At 43.1% G+C, this 19,038-nt stretch overlaps 2 long non-coding RNA genes across 3 annotated transcripts in view; both read right to left on the bottom strand.

Moving 5' to 3' along the window:
• The window catches only part of LOC138850564 (uncharacterized), a 28,215-nt gene extending 13,416 nt beyond the window's left edge, over positions 1–14,799 (bottom strand). Inside the window, exons 1-2 of one of the 2 annotated variants that reach the window (XR_011390498.1) lie at positions 14,038–14,799; positions 6,877–7,023 (exon numbers count right to left, since the gene is read on the bottom strand). This is a non-coding gene — a long non-coding RNA (uncharacterized lncRNA). The remainder of the gene's footprint in view (positions 1–6,876; positions 7,024–14,037) is intronic. The other variant, XR_011390499.1, reaches the window with a different exon arrangement.
• Positions 14,800–14,886: 87 nt separating this feature from the next.
• The window catches only part of LOC138850565 (uncharacterized), a 29,767-nt gene continuing 25,615 nt past the window's right edge, over positions 14,887–19,038 (bottom strand). The window contains exons 2-3 of the long non-coding RNA XR_011390501.1: positions 15,964–16,078; positions 14,887–15,416 (exon numbers count right to left, since the gene is read on the bottom strand). This is a non-coding gene — a long non-coding RNA (uncharacterized lncRNA). The remainder of the gene's footprint in view (positions 15,417–15,963; positions 16,079–19,038) is intronic.

The following is a 19,038-nucleotide window of genomic DNA, read 5'->3' on the forward strand; positions in this document are numbered from 1 at the left end:
GACCAGTCTCACCTCCATCTCTAAACTGCCACCTCCTCTGGCTCTCTGCCTTTGCAGCTCTCTGGTGCTCATGCTGTGGGTCCGCACCCTCCACAAAGGTCCAGGGCATTCCTCCTTCTCTCATAGGACTTCACTGTGGTTTTCTCTCCAGTTCTCCCCTGAAAATACACATCCTCCACTTTTCTCTTCACTGTTTATCCTTAGCCCAGCACAGCATGTCCCTCCCTAACCTGCCATCTTGAAATCCCTGAATATGTATTTTGATCACTTGTAGGAATTATATGTTAACTAACTCTAGGCTGATTGCTCCATGGATCAAATCTGCTGGAAAACTGTGTTGGAGTCCAAAGATAGATTTGGCTCTTGGTGAGTTATCACGGCTTCTTTAGCTCTCTCATAATCCTAAAATGAACAAGGCTTACTCAACAGCTGCCACCAGCCCTGGTTTCCCCATATGGATCATCTTGTGGGTTTCAGCAGACTTGAACATGAACCTGTTGGATGCTGGCTCTAATAACCTTCTCTCCTCCACAGTTGCATAGGGCAGGGTGAGATTCTCCCTGCTTGTAACATAGATAGACAATTTTAGCAACAATTTTCCTAGCATCTGTTTTACCAGATTCTTAACCTCAAGACCATTAGTAATTGACACCATAAATAAGATCATTGGTGAGTGGTTGGAATCTTGGGAGGCGCCAGGAATTTAACTTGGAGATTCTGAGTGATTTGAAAAGAACAGTCTTGTGGTAAGATAATCTCTATGGCAAAATAAGGGTGACTTTGGTGTCTCTGGTTGAGTGGGCGCACAGGTTTCCCATCCTGGAGATGCTCCATAAAAAAGATAAAGTTTCTTGACCTGTCTCTGGGATTATTTGTAGTCACAAGTACAGCTGATACTAGAGAGTGGGGTTTCACACTTCAGGCTTTAGGTAAAAGGTTGCAGACCGATTAGCAAATACATAAGATGATAGCTATTTAAATAAGTAACTTGACTAAATTTAAAAATTGGGAAATTGCTACATGTAAGTCTGAATTTTTGACATCTCTCAGAAGAAAAGCGGAGGAAGATTTTTGGTAATTTTGTTGTTGCTCTCATTTTTGAACATAAGAGAGGCAGTGATACACTCAGAGACAGAAAGACAGATAGAAAGAAATCTCTATCTGCTGGCTCACTTCCCCAGTGCTTGGTGGGTCAGGCCAAAGCGGGAGCCAGAGCCCAGTCTGCTGCTCCTACACAGGGTTATAGAGACCCAAGCACGTGAGCCATCATGTCCTGCCTCCCAGGGTGTGCAGTAGCAGGAAGTTGGCTTGGAAGTTGAGGAGCCAGGCATGGAGCCAATCACTGTGATTTGGGAAGAGGGTGTCCCAAGAATAAACAGCTGTGCCACAAGTCTGCCCCAGGTAATTTGCTGCCCATAGTTTCATGTGAATGTTGAATAGCACTGCCATTTCCCAAATGACCATCAGCTCTCCAGTTTGACCGTTTTCATCTGGTCTGTTTCGTCAGTATTTTCTTTAGTAACTTCTGGCTTTGGTATGATGACATTTGCAACTCATAAATTCTATTGCTGCTTCTTGCTAAATGGAACAGGTAACTACTCACATATTACAGATTAAGTGGTAACCTTCAGAATTCTCAACCTTCTGTAGTTTCTTTTTTCATTTGTAGAGAACAAAAATGTCAACATTATAATTCCCTTTATGATAATTAACAGTCAACATTTATCTTAGCAAAAATTATTATCTCAGTTCTACAGATAAATAAACTGGGGTTCAGAGATTGTAAGTAAATTGCTCAAGTTCACCAAGCCAGCAGATATTAGCATTAGTGTTTAGATCCAAGCAGTCTCTCTTGAAGCTACACTTGGAATCACTGGATCTCACTTCATCAATCCCTTCTACAGATGGATTAAAGGGAGAATTGGAATGAGCATCAGCTGATAGCAAATGATAACTGACAGTTCTGTTTTCAGCTTGTAAATGTATGGGGGTTTTAGAATGGGCATGGCACTGAGAAGACTCTTCTAGTTAAAAGTAAGGACTATGCAGAAAGAAGGGCATAGGAAGAGTCCTGGTGATTACAAGACAGGGTTTCAACTAATAATAGTGATAGAAGATTACCAGTGCATAAAGATCAGAATGCACATCCCAAGAATCTAGAGGAACTAAGGCTCACCAACATGACCTATGGGATTTCAGCCTGAGTATGCAGGGGTGATGTGGGGTCAGGCTGAAAATACAGGTAAATTGAAACTGGTGCAAACTTGAGACATCTCCGTTAGAACATGCTCTATCACTTGGTGAATATTTATAATGTATGAGAATTGAAAAGGGCTGGAGAGCATCTCAGTTTTGACCAATTTCCACTTTCTTCACCAAAAAGTGTCTTAAATCTGTGAGGTGTAGCAGAGAGATAATTAAAATTCGCTAAAGCCTGGGATGGGTGAGAGACAGGACAAGAGCCCTAGTAAGAAGGTGTAACTCAATGCGGGCAGAATCTGGCTGACTTCTGACTCAGCCTGACTCTAGCCATGGAACCTTGGTCAACTTTCTTTTCGGAACCTCAGTTTTCATAGTATTCTTATGAGGATTAGATGAGTTATGTGTTTAAATGCCTCACATAGCAGACCCACAGTACATTGATAAGTAGACACGTAGGTTCCTCAGCCTGGAGGGGCTCCATAAATAAGATAAAGTTTCCTGACCTATTTTTGGCATGATTTGTAGTCATGGTTACAGTATTTGGTAGCTGCAAGTTCCTTCTGTAACTAGGAGAGAAGGGCTTCAGAATTCATGAAGCTCAGTTTGTTAGATCCAAATAAATAATACTCTGGGTATGAGAGGAATTTATAGATAAGTTGCAGAAACCATTGTTGGTCATGATTAAGAAATCATGGGTATTGAGAGAGGGCCTATAAAAATTGGGGAATTTTGTCTTTATTATGATTTTGAGAGAGGAGCTGAGCGGAAGAAAGTTTCAACACTACAGACTTGATGTGAAGCCATGAATACTCTGAAATATATTAATAAGCAGATGATGTGAGAGTGCTGAGAAAAGACAGCAATGATTACTAGGAGTCAGCTCAGGATGGTTAAGAAATAGCCATTCCAAGAAATTACCATTCTGTCTTGTTGCCAAAATTACTAAACTAATTGAGTAGGAGATTTCTATGGCTTAATCATACTGTTAATGTGGCATTTGACAAAGATTTCAAGACATTTTGTGGACACAATAGTAAGACAAGGATTGAAAGTTCAACTCAAGTGTGTAGAACTCAAATACTGCTAATGAGTAGATAGTGCTTTATTTGTGAGGAAGTCCTCATGGCCACACCATAGGATTCAATACCTAGCCTTACCTTCATCAATGTTTTTATCAACTGTTTGGATGAAAATACGTTGCCTATGAGAAAAAAAAGTTTGTAGTTTATACAAAAACTGAGAGAGGAAAATAATACCTTGAATCAAGATTCAAAAATAGGGGCCAGTGCCGTGGTGCACTAGGTAAATCCTCCGCCTGTGGTGCCAGCATCCCATATGGGTGCCGGTTCCGGTGGCTCCTCTTTCAGTCCGGCTCTCTGCTGTGGCCTGGGAAAGCAGTGGAAGATGGCCCAAGTGCTTGGGCCCTTGCACCTGCATGGGAGACCAGGAAGAAGCACCTGGCTCCTGGTTTCAGATCGGCATAGCTCCGGCCATTGCAGCCATCTAGGGAGTGAACCAACAGAAGGAAGACATTTCACTCTGTCTTCTCTCACTGTCTGTGACTCTACCTGCCTAATAAATAAATAAAAATCTAAAAAAAGGTTCAAAAATACGCCAATAGTCTTCAAAATAGTCTTTAATAACTAAAATGAGAAAAATCTAACAGGCACATATTTATTTATACTTTTAAATTCCAAATATTTTAACTCTTAAAAGTAAATAAAGGAGGAGAACTATACGGAAAAAGCCATGTGAAAAAAGTTCTAGTTTTGTCTTTCTTTTCAGAATTGTTGACTGATATTTCCAGATGACTCAAGATATGTTTTGGCTCTTAAAACGGTGGATCTGACTCTAGGTAGAAGTGACCAGCTCAAGTGAGATACTGTATTAGGCTCTAGTCAGACTATGTCTGTGGTAGTAATAGCAGCAGCAGCAGCAGTAGCAGTAGAGTTGTTATTAGTGGTATGGTAGTGAATTACCTATGGAGCACTTCTCTCCATTTGGTACTGTGGTTTCTACACAAAAGTATTAACTTTATCTACAAAGCACTATTAGGCTAATTGTTGAAACAACTTTTAAATCTTAGTGACTTAATATACTAACTTCTATTCTGTTAAATTTTTGTTGTCTAAAACTTTTGTCTTTTGAGAGCAGAGTGGGAGAGAGAGAAAGAGGGAAGGAGGGAAGGAGAGAAAGGAGAGAGAGAGAGCGAGAGAGCGAGCGCCCTCCCATCTTCTGGTTCATTCCTCAAATGTCTCAAAGACCATGGCTAGGCTAGGTTAAAAATGGGAACCGAGAACTCAATCTAGGTCTCCCACATGGGAGACAGGAACCCAATTACTTGAGCCATCATGTGCTGCCTCCCAGAGTCTGCTTTAGCAGACAGTTGGAATCAGGAGCAGAGCTAGACTTTGAACCTGGGTACTTTGACATGGGACACAGGCATCTTAACCACTTGGATGAATGTCCCTTCCCAAAACTTTATTCTTGTCTCTGTTGCACAGCAGTAGAGGTCCAGGGATAAACAGGGGTATGGGGGAAGCAGTATGCGTAGACTCAGGATCCTTTGATTTTACACTTCAGCTCTCCCCAGCGGGCATGCAGTTTCCAATCAGTTGAGAGAGGCAGGAAAACACACAAGAAGTTTTGGAGGAGAAGGTAAGTCTGAAAGTGGTATGTGTCACTCCTGTCCATCTTTCATTGCCTAGAATGTAGTCACATGTCCTGACTACAGGGGTGACTGGGACATGTACTCCAGCTATCTGCTCAAGAGGATGAATGGAGTCCAGATACCAACTGAAAAGGGTCCCCAGTCTGCAGTTGTTTTCTTTTAATATCCAATGCACTTCCATGAAGTAGATAGTAACTATTAACTTTGGTTTGAAAGGAAAATAGACGCAGCATTGGCAAAGTTAAGATCTATGAATCACACTTAAATAATAACAATTACATGTTTCAAAGAAATGAGACCTTTATAGAAAAATTTTGACAGGACTGTTCATGGATAACCTAGAAATAATACAAGGAATAGATGCTATGATAAGCATCTTTTAAATGGTTATAAGTTGATTTCAACTTGATGCAAAGAAATGCTTTTCTAGAAGTTGTGGGCGTTCTGTAAAGAACCACAATTCCCAGCATTACGAGCTCTCTGTAGGAGGCTTCCAGTGGCAGTATCTGGAAAAGGAGTATCTGGAAAAGATATTGTTGAAAGGGCTTCCCAGTGGGGTAGAAGTTTCAGCTCTGGTTTTGTGGGATAAAAGACACTGTGCTTATTTAAAATTTTTGCCATGGTCTGTCACTTTCTCACTTGGCACCATGGATGGAAACACTTTCTACAAATTTACCACACAATTTAGATTAACTGTGCAGGGTGTGTATGTGTGAAATTATGGGGGTGGTGGTAAAGAGGAAGTAGGATATAAGAAAGATGGTCTAAATTAGGTATTAAGAATTAGGAATTAGGAAATGTGATTTTATTCCATTATTTTCATCTTCCTGTAGGACCGGTTTTAATGAATAAGTCTGACAGTGAGTGGATGTATTTTTGGCAAATAAAATAGTGCTTCTAAATGGGAATTTTTTTTTTAGCTCAGTGGGCTAAAATCAAATTCTCTCAGTTTTGTTGGGTTTCTCCCCCACTTATTGGGTTAGTTCGTCTCAGCTAGAAATGCAAACGAAATTTCAGGTCATGTTCTAAGCAGCAAAACACAGAACTAGGGACATTTGAGAGCATGGGAAACACATATTATAAATCAATTTTGTTCCTCAAGAAAAATTTTTGAGGAATTTTTACTAATATCTCATAACAAAGTAAAATTGAATTTACTTTTAAAACATTCATTTATTTAGATTCATTCCTGAGTAGGCTAAATTTCTTTTTTCCCTCGTTCCTCCCTCTCCTTTCTGCCCACCATCTACATACCCTGGGTTAATAAATTTGACTGTGAATTTTTTGTGATCTTCTCTCTTCCATAAATGTTGGCAGTGATTCTGTATCCTGGGCTTTAGAGCCCTACAAATGCTTGGGAGGAAGTGCTTGGAAGTGAGGGAGAGCATTGAGTTTCCAGAACAAGTTTGCTGAAATCACTAGCATTTTCCATGATTCAGTTGAAGGAATTTGTTGCTGTTGTATACACCTGGTCTCATCAGAGGTGGGCAGCAGCTGTGAGCTAGAGTTTCATCACTGCCAATCATCAACTATGAAAACATGGGTGAGTGATTTAAGCTTTCTGATCTCAGTTTCCACATTTAAAAATGGGAGCAATAAGATCACATGCTGTAAATTCACCTACCTCTCAGAGTGTGTCACCTCTCATTGCATTATATGGGCAAGTGTTTGAAGGTAAGATAGTACTTCCCTACTCTCTCTTTCCTGTCTCCCTTCCTTCTTCCATTCTTCCTTTTCCTCCCTTCATTTTTTCTTTCCTACCTTCCTCCATTCTTCCCTCCCTCCCTCCCTTTCTTTCTTTTTTTTTCTTTCTTCTTTAAAAATTATTTCATGAATTATGACCGTTTTGATACTTCAACACAACTGAATCACCCTTGATATCTTACAGGATAAAGGTAGCAAGATATATTTCCAGGACTGAATGGGTTTCCTCTCCTGACCTCAGAAAACCCAACCCAGGGTTGGGCTGGGTATGATAGAAGCATTCAGGGGAAACATTTCACCTTTTCAGAAGCGATGGAACATTTCACTTCCTCAGAAGCAATGGAACATCTTTCCTCAGAGAGATGGAACAAAGGCCTCCTCGGCTGACAGATTCTGTGTGTCTGCCACGCAGAATATCAATTTCAGCAAAACACTGCTCTGCTTTTCTGAGAAAATAGAGTCGAGAACAACTTCGTTCACATTACAGGAAGATGTTGGGCTAACGGAATTTTTGGCAGGTGAGAGTCCAGGGTGGATCTGGTTTTGCCAGTATTTCAGTGTGAAGTTTGATGCAGTGGTCTGAAAGTACACCCAACTTACCTTCAAATCCAGGAGGCTGATTGGCCACGCATCTAGATGTGGTTCACAGCGTTCATGCCTCTCATGAGCTGTTCTAGCTGATGACTGGGACACCAAGGCAAGGCCACTCCTAGGAGATGTCCGACTCCACTGAGAACTGACTCTGGCTGACTTAGGGGCTCCCCAGTGGCCTCACTAAATTTTCTGGAAGTGGAACGTAGTTAAGACACTTCTGCCCAATATTTTCTTATTGTCTGCTTTAGGGTCAGACTTGCTTCCTTGTCTCATGGCTCTCCTGAATTTCTCATTATGCTCATATAGGCATTTCCTCTAATAAAATCTTCATACATTTAATCCAAGCTCACCTCTGATCTTCATATGACTCAGAGTAATATAGTTTGCAGATGATTGAAACCTCCTAGTTACAACTTTTATATATTGTAAGTTGGGATTGTAGGGGGCAGAAGGAGGAACATGTGGAGAAGAGGAGAAGTGAGCTTTATACCATGTCTACCATGATCTGGGCCTTGTCACAGGCATTGTTTCACATAATTCTCTCATCCACTTTAATGTGGCAGGTAGTTTTGCTATTTTGTAGAAGAGGAAGTTGACAACCAGGGAATTGAAAACCAACCCAATATTACGTAGCAAATAACCTCAGAGTCTGAAATCCAGAACTCTCTGAGTTCAAGATTTTTGTCTTCTCTGCCATAGTTTCTCCTTTTCTAACTGCTTTACTGTGAGGATTCATTAGTTAACAAAGGTTAAATCCCTTTGAAAATGTGAAAAAAGGATTACTACAAAGCCAGAGAGAATGGTTTCTATTGGCTGCAGTTAGGTTCACTACCTATTATGTAGGACCAGTGCAAAATTAAAAGGTGGGACTCCTTAAAATTTACTGAGAATTTCAAGGTGACAACAGCAGATCATTGAACCAATTGTGCTATCTTCTCAGTGAAGCCAACCCTGGTGACAGCAGAATTGGCAACACAGGGACAGTTGATAGAAACTTTTCTAAATGAATAGATTCAAAATAAACTGTTCAGATAATGCAGGAAATAAAACCTGCTCGTTGAGACTTTCAGTGCCACAGAATTGATCTATGGATATATTTAGGAGAAGTTGCTGTATGTGTCAAACAAGAAGCAGAGGCATCTGGGCCAAAGGAACGCAATATTGTATATGAGACAGCATGGAGAAAAGGGCAGGATGACCCTTTAGTTATTGTACTGCTGGTGCTGAACGCCCAGGCTTCATCTAAAGGCAAGGAGTGGCCTCTCTTCCAAGCGTTAGCTCATGGAAAGTCAATTTCTTTCCCTAGTGAGCTACATAATGCCATGCCTGCAGAGTTCTCCTGGAGCAGCCCATTCTTCTTAAGTAAGAGGCAAATGCTAATCTTGGCCCAGTAAAACCCTGCATCCACTTTACCTCACTGCCTGGGCAGTGCCATGATTCTGTGGAATCTTCAGATCCAAGCAGCCTCACCAAAAGGGTGTCTGGATACAGCAGGATGATGCCCCTTTAAACAAGTATGACTCCTTCTGTGGCCGGGGCATCTATGGTTGAGTCAAATATCAATTTGTCTGGACAAACCTACATGGATCTCTTTGTAAGGCACCACAAGGTACATATGCACATTATCCCGGCCCTTGGTATAGCTAGTTTCCAGTGAGCATACGGATCCTCTTAAACTGGGCAGGGACATCCATCAGCATTGTCCTCATTTCTGCTTGGGTTTGACCTTCCACTTTGAGCTTTTGACATGGTTAATAAGAGCTACTCTATCATTTCATGGCATAAAAGCTGGTGACAGCCTGGAGGAAAATGGTCATGAATCTTGGAGTTATTGAAGGTAGGAACCTCAGTTACCCACTCCTGTGCCTCTGGGCAATCTAGCACCAGCCTCATCTCTCAGCACTTCTTCATTCGTTCTCTGTACTGATTGTGTCATAATGTTTTACCCTTGTTCATTTTTGTGAAAATATTTAATCAGCCTGCAATGAATTTGTCTATCTTGCTCCTTCCATGAGAACTCTTGCTTCTTTAAGATGCTGCTAAAATAATAATAGCTTGTTGCATTTGCCAGGTTCCAGGTGGAAGCTGAAAATCTGTCCATCAGGGAGAATAAAGGTGGGGCTGGATACACAAGACTCAGATTTGTTTACATTTGCCATGATTCCAAATATCTTGTCTCATTTTTAGACCATTCCAAATCATGTCAGATAGCATTGTATGATTTTTAATTTAAAATTGTGATTATGAACCACAAGGATAATTTTCAAAGGGCAACATCCATTCTTCAGATGATGGTATGCTTGTCCCTGAGGGATCCCTGAAAACTGGTATCTTAGCAGTGCAGTGCACTGGGTCTCTGACACTACAGAGAAGCATGCTCCAAATAGCTTTCTAAGAAGTTGCTAAAGGGGGCCAGCATCGTGGTAGAGTGGGTAAAGCTGCTACCTGTGACACCAGCATCCTATATGGGCACAAATTCGTGTTGTGGTTGCTTTGCTGCCAGTCCAGCTCCCTGCTAATGGCTTGGGAAAAGCTGCAGAAGATGGCCCAGGTGTTTGGTCTCCTGCTACTCTAGTGGGAAACCTGGAAGGAGCTCCTGGATCCTGGCTTCGGCCTAGCCCAGTGCTGGTCATTGCGACCCTCTAGGGAGTCAATCAACAGATAGAAGATCTCTCTCTCTCTCTCCCTCTCCCTCTCCCTCTCCCTCTCTCTGTAGCTCTGACTTTCAAATAAATAATAGTAACAAAAAAGTTGTTAAAGGTGTTTATTAAAAATGAGAGGCAGTTGCTTCTTAAACAGGGGCCATTAAGTTAAAGTTGAGTGGACATCTTTATTCAGGGACTTCTCAGAGTCCTTAATTTGCTAATATGAGCTGTGACTTTCTGAGACAAAATGTGTGATATTTCCCAAATTTATTGTCTAAGGAAGCATATTCTGGTAGTATTCAAAACAACTCTCTTTACAAAACGTTTTTTGGGGGCTGGTGTTGTGGCACACCAGTTTAAGTTCTGGCCTGAAGCGCTGGCATTCCATATGGGCGCCAGTTCTAGTCCTGGCTGCTCCTCTTCTGATCCAGTTCTCTGCAGTGGCCTGGGAAAGCAGTAGAAGATGGCCCAAGTCCTTAGGCCTCTGAACCTGCATGGGAGACCCGGAAGAAGCTCCTGCTCCTGGCTTCGGATAGGGGCAGCTCTGGCAGTTGTGATCATCTGGGGAGTGAATCAGCGGAAGGAAGACCTCTCTCTCTCTGTCTTGACCTCTCTCTATAACTCTTTCAAATAAAATAAAATAAACCTTAAAAAAAAACAAAAAACCAAAGCATTGTTTGGAAATACCATATCTGATAACCTGTCATCCAAGTATATATTTTAGAGAAAGGGGCATACTGCTAAATATTAATCAGGACTGTCATATGAAACTGGGAGATAGGCTAAGCTTCCCTCAGAACAGCCTGGACCAGAGAACACAGGGATTTCTCATAAGGAGCTGATATTATTAGAGGGTATTTCTGGGCATGCAGTGGACATCAATAGCAAGTTCACAATTGCCTTAGGGATTCTCAGTGTACAGCAAGGAAAGAGACTTTGGAAGACTCCTTGGCCATCAGTAACAGAGGTGAGAAATGAATGGTGGGTCTTACTGCCACTTAGCTGACCCTACCCAAGCTCTGCATTTAATGCACAGCAGTGGCACTGGGTCCCAGTTTGAGTGCCCATGACCCCTTCTTGTAAAATGGCCAATTGCAAAAGCAAACAAGCAGCTTCAAGCACTCTGGGAAAAGAGGACACCATTTCACTCAGGATTTGCCAAATAAAACAGTCTGAGAAAAACAAAATAAATGACTTTTTGAGACCTAATAAGAAACAGAAAATGTTTCTAATTCAAGCTTCCTCAGAGCCTCCTTTCCCGGATGGGACTCGGAACCTGGTCTTGAGGAGGCTGTTGTTTCTGCCCAGCTAATTGGTCCTGCTTCCCAGTTGGCTTAGATACTCTGAGCTTCCTCTGAATGGTTGTGTGTATTCTGTGTAGCGTCAGGTCCTCTTCCTCCCCTTGTATGTCACACAATTTTTCATGAACTAAGTTCTTTTCATTTTTCTTGACTCCTTACACTGGGGCCTCAACTGGAAGGAGACTAGCAAAAGACCATCCTCATCTCTCGCTCCCTCTTTCTCTGAGTCAGAAGTGGGCAAGCACTCTCATTTAATAATTCATTACATATTTTAAAAACTTTTCAGTGGGAGAATGACATGATTAGATTTTTTAAAAAAACTCAAACCTACAAGTAATCCTTTTACCACTGTGGAAAGACTGAATTGATAGGGACAGTTTTGGGAGCAGGGAGTTCAGAAGGAAGGATTTGCAGGAGTATGTCTCAACCTGTGTTAGAAGTTGAGAAATTCCAGATCCTCCTGTTTCTCTTGACACGACAGAGAAGGGAGCAGTGTCAGCAGCACCGGTTAACAGAGATTTGCATCTGTGTGTAGATTACTACTACTTTTAAAGACACTTTCATAATCATCCCATATGATCCTCACAGTGAGTTTGTGAACTGGGATGTGCAGGCATTTGTATTTTTTGGTGCAGAAATAAGGATAGTAAGGTCCCGACTGGCTTGACATTTCTGCTGATGGTCACTGTGGTGGTTAATGACAGATCCAGAACCAGAGCTTGAGTATCCTAATTTCGATTCCTGTGTTTTACCTTGACAAGCTCCTCACCAGAAAGCAGTTCTTTAGGGGTCCAGGGTATGTGTGGTGAGTCTGGCCAGACACACGGCACTCATGCCTCACCACTCAAGGCTGAGAAAACACATCTTCTTTGTAAAAAGGAGGCACCATCTCCTGCTCCCTGCAAAGGACAGATTTAGTCTTTTTGCTAGGTTGGATAGTTTCCGCAACACTCATGTTCTTCTTGGACCACAGAATGTGGGCTTGTTTGAAAATAGGATCTTAGCAGATGTAATTATTTAACATGAGGTCATAATGCAGGAAGGTGGCACTACATGTAACATGACTGCTATCCTTCTAAGAAGAGGAGAAGGCACACACACACACACATACAAACAGAAGCACAATGAGAAGAATGCCTTTTGATGATGGAGGCAGAAATTGGAGCAATGCATCCACAAGTCAAGAGACTCCAAAGATTGCCAATAACCATGGAATACAGAAGAGAGGAATGGGCCAGAGTCTCCCTCAGATGGTCCAGGAGGAGTCAACCTTGCTGACACCTAGGATTCAGATTTGAGGCCTTTAGAACAGTGAAGGGAATAAGTTCCTGCTGTTTAAGCAACTGGTGCACTTTATTATGACAGTCCAAGGAAACGGACACAGCCGTGCTCTGCAAAGAATTGTGCCTTAGGTGTGCAGATATGATTTGGAATATTTTAGGATCCATATTAACAAAATAAACAGGACAAATTAACTTCAGTAATATACTTAATTTTACTCAATATAAATATAGATTATTAATTAATCCATAAAATTATTACTGTTATACTGCAAATATTTGGATCTGATGCTTATTTTACAAACATTTCTTTTTTATTTTTAAAGATATTTATTTATTTGAAAGGCAGACTTTACAGAGAGGCAGAAGCAGAGATAGAGAGAGAGGCCTTTCATCTGCTAGCTCACTCCTCAGATGGCCACAATGGCTGGAGCTGGGCCAATCCGAAGCCAGGAGCCAGGAGCTTCTTCCGGGTCTCCCATGTGGGCCCAAGCACTTGGACTATCTTCTACTGCTTTCCCAGGTCATATCAGAGAGCTGGATCGGAAGTATAGCAACCAGGACTCAAACCCGGCGGCTTTACCCACTACACCACAATGCCGGCCACTTACAAACATTTCGAGTTCATCCTGGTCATTTTAAGTTCTCAGTTGTCATACACGTCCAGGGCTTCCATGTTGGGTGATGCAGCACTGGACTTTCTTCTTCCTGTGTCACTTTGGTGTGCATTGGTTTGTTTCAGTGAGGGCAGGGAAGGGAGCAGAAAGAAAGGCCTTTCCCTTTGGCTGTGCTGCCTGTGCTCTCAGTTCCTACTGATTTCTTTTAATCACACAGCCCTTCAAATGCTCACTGGTGCTCTACAAGTGAGTATCCCAGCAGCACATCTGGGACAGATGGAACAGGGCGGAGTTCCTTTCCAGGCTTGCTACTTCCTCACTATGGTTCCAGGACTTGTCCAAAGGCCGTTTCCTTGGCATGGATGAATCTTGGTTTGCTTCTGCTCTCTTCCAGGGGCAAGAGGATGTCAGTCCTATGTTTTAGCTGATCCCCAAATATCCATCGTCCTGAGGCACATGTTCCCTCTTCCCTCCTTATGTTGCAGCTGGGAGTGAGGCAGCAGGAGTGGGTCTGACTCTGACACTGACAGATTCTCATGCTGATTCCAAAGGGATGCCCAAGACCAAATGTTGCAAAGACAAACCATATGGGAGCCCCAGCACTCTGGGCCATTAACAGGAATTTTTAAAAGACTGTGATTGATGGTGCAGCTCTTACAAGTCCAAGATCAATGAAAATGCATCGTGATCTTTTGAACTCTCTCGTTTTATCTTGGATCCTTTTCCTGTACAACGAGACCCATTTCTGTGGTGCCTGAAGGCATCTGGGGCCCTGCAATGGATTTGCCATCCACGCCCTTGCCAGCCATCCCATCAGTGGAACAGAGCAGAGTGAGGGCCTTGGGAACCAGAGTGCTTATGGTGAAGCTGAATGCCAAACCAGGCTTTTCAAAGGGGGAAATCCCACATGCTACCTAGGAAATGACTCCAGATCAAATTAAGAACACTTCTCACCTTGATACAGACCAGGGGGTCATAGGATTAAGATATACATTTTGTTCTTGACTATGTGTGTCCTCTTACCTGGTAAAAAGAAGTTGCCACCCTGGGGAACTGTACCAAGGCATTGAGGAAAGGCTTGGAAGAGAATTTGCCTTGCCTTAAAGTCTTGAATTCCTTCCCAAAGCTGCAGTTGCCTCTCCTGAGAACAGATGCATAAATACAAGTTTGCAAGACATTTCAGGGCTTTCACAAGCCTCCTGGAACCCATCCATGGACCTCACAGTAAGGACAATTGGAGAAATTATTGTGGGATTGAAGACTGAGACTGAGGTGGGGCATAGGACATTTATTTGAAAAGAGACAAGAAGCCATACATTTTTCTAGTTTTTTGTGCTTCTCAGAAACATACAATGATGCTTTAAAGAAATAGATTCCTTGTTCAAATGAATTTGGGAAACATTGTGTATTTATTCTCTCTCCACTCCCACTTTTGAAGTTCATGATGCAAAATAACACATTGCACACTCTAAGAATTATTTTTTCTTAAAGACTTACTTAATTTGTTTGAAAGGCAAAGTTACAGTTCATGAGAGAGAGAGAGACAGAGACAGAGACAGAGACAGAGAGAGTCCATCTGCCGGTTCACTCCCCAAAGAGCTACAGTGGCCATGACCAGGCCAGGCAGAAGCTAGGAGTCAGATCTGTGTCTCCCACATGGGTGCAGGGATCTAGGGACTTTGGCCATATTCTGTTGCTTTCTCAGGCACATTAGGAGGGAGCTGGATGGGAAATGGAGAAGCCGAAACTTGGACCGGCACCCATATGGGATGTAAGCATGGGAGGCAGCAGTTTAACCCACCAAGCCACAACACTGGACCGCCCCCCCCCCAAGAATTTTTGAAGAAATCTAAATTAGTTTGACCCCAGAAAACCAATACCACCTTTTTTACAACACCTTAATCATACCGCAGAATATTCTTTGGGAAATACTGGCTTGCATTAAGTCTGGAGCAATGCATAGACCATTCCACATCTTGATTTCTCCCATAGAAAGCACAGAGTCCTACTTTTCTCTCCTTTTCAAACTTCAGTGCATGTGTAGCTGTCCCTGCTGTGTCCTGGGTAGCATGGTCATTGATGCACATGGCTAAGCATGGGGACGCAGGGCCACAAACGAGTGCAGCACATTGTGTTTTGCTAAAGAGGGTGTCAGTCTCATGGAATACACTGCTCGCAATGTTCCCTGGAGTTCTGCTTGGATGACACTGGAGTGCACATTTAGTTCTCAGAGACACTCACTGGCCTTTTCTTATCCTTTAGTTTGTGGACAATAGGGCTTGACTTAGGTGGCAGCTGCCTGGAGCCACCAAACAGGAAGTGTAGTTGTCAAGCAGGGAGCAGGACCTGGTTGAACGAGGGTTAAAGATGATGCCTCCCAGAAGCAGACGTTGGAGGGGAACCTTGAGAGAGAGGAGAGTTTAGTTAATCAGTGCGGGACCTCCTTGGTGGAGGAGATGGCATGAGGAAGGGCACAGGGCTTGCATCATGTGGAACTAGGCACCCACGGAGCACATACTGGGAAATAGGTCTACAAGACTAAAGAGAAGCCTGACTGCACTTTCCACGGTTCATATTTGGGAGAAGGCTGAAGCACTTAATTTCATTTAAGCTTCCACAGTTATGGTATGGAGAAAATAAGGGACCCAGTAGAGCTGGGCGTTTGGCAGAACATCCCAACCCTCCTGAAGGATTCTAACTTGGATAATCACCATAGTTTCCCTTCTTCCCTTTTAAAAACCATTTGTTGTTGTTGTTTTTAATTGTTAAACCCTGGTTATACTGTGGGAAACTCAATCCATCTGTTTCTGATTCTTTCACACTTAACTTATCGAAACATTTTGTAAGAGCTTTTGGATAGTCCACCAGCCTTCAGAACAGTTTCCATAAGCCTGTTAAGCCTATTTACTTTGAAGCAGGAAGTTGCTATTTTGCCAAGAAAACACAAACCTTGGGCTTGCTCCACTGCAGGATATTCCGCCCACCTCCTGGAGATCCCCACCTGGCCAAAGCTTCTCCCGGTTCTGGGCTGGAGGCTTCAGGGTTTTCCCCAGTCCATTGACTTCTAGAAAGAAGAAACTCAATTGTTGCCATCCTCGCCAGGGAGGTCACCACATCCAGGAGACTGATCAGCTGCTTGGCACTTTCAACTTGCTTAGAGCACCAGAGGAAGTGAGCTCAGCATGCAATTTTCAAACCTTCCTTCCATAGCAGATTGGTTTGAACAAGGCAACTTACAGGAACAAGTGGACACCCATTCAGAGGGCAGCAGCCTTTCCAGTTTCTCTTTGGCAGTGAAGTCAAGAACCACCTCTTACCTGTGAATCTAGTGTTCATTGTGGGACTCAGTGTAAGACAAGTGCTCGGGAAATGGTGCTAACTGCTGGCTCCAGGATCAGTGTGTGAAAACAAAAATCACAGACGTTCTCTTCAATCAGATTAAACTGTTTCCTTTCCTTTCCTTTCCTTTCCTTTCCTTTCCTTTCCTTTCCTTTCCTTTCCTTTCCTTTCCTTTCCTTTCCTTTCCTTTCCTTTCCTTTCCTTTCCTTTCCTTTCCTTTCCTTTCCTTTCCTTTCCTTTCCTTTCCTTTCCTTTCCTTTCCTTTCCTTTCCTTTCCTTTCCTTTCCTTTCCTTTCCTTTCCTTTCCTTTCCTTTCCTTTCCTTTCCTTTCCTTTCCTTTCCTTTCCTTTCCTTTCCTTTCCTTTCCTTTCCTTTCCTTTCCTTTCCTTTCCTTTCCTTTCCTTTCCTTTCCTTTCCTTTCCTTTCCTTTCCTTTCCTTTCCTTTCCTTTCCTTTCCTTTCCTTTTCCTCCCTCCCCTCCCCTTCCCTCCCCTTCTCTTTCCTCCCTTCCCTTCCCTCCTCTCCCCTCCCTTCCCTTCCCTTCCCTCCCTTCCCCTCCCTTTCTCTTCTCTTCCCTCCCCTTTCCTTCCCTCCCCTCCCCTTCCCTTCCCTCTATCAAGGGACCCTTGTCTGTACATACTTTAAGTCTGTATCAGTTTTACTCCTACTATATAAAGAAAAAAATTATGCTTCACTGAAAAGAATACCATGCTTACCAGAAACCCAGGTGGTTTAACTGCCGTGAGGGAGGATAGAGGTGTTAGACCCTCGGAGTGAGGATGCTAACACGTCGAGAGGCACACTCCAGAGACTCAGACTCCAGACCAGCTGATGCAAAAGCAAGAGGATTTATTTGGCATCTGCGCAGACGGGCCTCCTGAACTTGGGAGTCCAGAGAGTGCCCCCAGTACAAAGCCACACGGTTTATATACCTGCAGCGACCAATCAAAAGCACTATAGAGTCCATGAACACAGCAGTCCAATCCGCGAGTTGTTCATGTGAAGGGCATGCGTCTTCTATCCAATCAGCTACGGGATCACATGGGAGGCATGCACCTTGTTGCCATTTTGTTGTTTACTTCTTTAGTAGTTCCTTTCCCTGCCAGCACCATCTTATTCACCCTGGGGGGGGGGTGGGGGGTGACGTCTCGCTCCCTTTGTTCCCCTGGTGGGAGAGCGGCGTCCCCCTTCCCACACCGTTATTTGAGTATTAGGATGTATACAAAGTGGGTTAGGTCTTAGCACAGCCAGGCACAAGTGTTGCAGCTAGCTAAGCATAGGGTCCCTTATTTTATAGCTGCACCTAATTTTTAGCTTTGGGGGAAAAAGTTTAGGGCTGTAATTTTAAACTTTAATTTTTGTTTGGGGCAAAGGTGACTTCTTGTTTTTAATGGTATTGGTTTAGGTCACTGCATCTTGGTTTGATTTTTAAGGTTCTTCAGAGGGACTTGGAAAATACAGCTACTTTTCCTATGGAAAATGAAAAACTTGTTAGACTGTATTGGTTTATGGCCACCAATCTTAAGGTTTTTGCCGTACGAGTTTTGATTAGCCTGGTCAGAATTTCCAGCAGATTCTGAGAGTTAGAAATATAAATATTTCTGATCTCAGGGAGCAAAAGCCCTGAGCAGAATGGAATCACACAGGAGTTACGGACAGAGGCAGCAGAGACTTTGGCACCAACAGGCTGAGAATAATGATAATGGAGAATGCTTGCTAAGTACGTACGAGCTGCCAGACACTGTTCTCAGTGTAGAACTTGCATTACTTTATTTAATTTTCACAAATCACTGAAGTAGGGACTATTATTTTTTCTATTTACCTATGAGAAAATTGGGGCACATAGATGTTGTTATTTGCCTAAAGTCACACAGCAGGGGCAGGATTTGAACTCCAGCTCCTGTGCTCTTAACCCCTGCCCATACTGCTCCTCAGCTATGCAGTGTTGGGAAGGGCATATTGAGGGGCTGGTCTTATGGTGCCTTGGGTTAAGCAGTTGCTTGTGACACTGGCAGTCTGTATCAAAGTGCTGGTTTGAGTCCCAGCTACTTTACTTCTGATTCAACTTCCTACTAGCGCACCTGGTGGTCCCTGTACTTGGGACCCAACCACCCATGTGGGAGATCCAGATGGAGTTCCTGGCTCTTGGCTCTGGTCTGGCCCTGACTGGTCATTGAAGCCATTTGCAGAGTGAACCAGTAGATGGAAGATCTCTGTCTCTCTGTTTTTCTTTTTTTTTTTAATCTTCTCTGTCATCTCTCTTTCTCTGACTTTATGTGTGTGTGTGTGTGTGTGTCCTCTCTGTTGCTCTTTCAAGTAAGTAAATAAATAAATATTAAAGAAGAAGGGCATTTTGAATTTTTGATCTTGAGTTCTTAGAAATATGATAACAATAACAACAACAACAATAATAATTGCTTTATCTATAATACAAGATAATTTTTTGGGGCTGGCGCTGTGGCTCACTAGGCTAATCCTCCACCTTGTGGCGCCGGCACACCAGGTTCTAGTCTCGGTCGGGGCGCCGGATTCTGTCCCAGTTGCCCCTCTTCCAGGCCAGCTCTTTGCTGTGGCCAGGGAAGTGCAGTGGAGGATGGCCCAAGTGCTTGGGCCCTGCACCCCATGGGAGACCAGGAGAAGCACCTGGCTCCTGCCATCGGATCAGTGTGGTGCGCCGGCTGCAGCA

This window comes from Oryctolagus cuniculus, chromosome 7 (genome assembly GCF_964237555.1).
Source record: "Oryctolagus cuniculus chromosome 7, mOryCun1.1, whole genome shotgun sequence".
NCBI lineage: Eukaryota > Metazoa > Chordata > Mammalia > Lagomorpha > Leporidae > Oryctolagus > Oryctolagus cuniculus.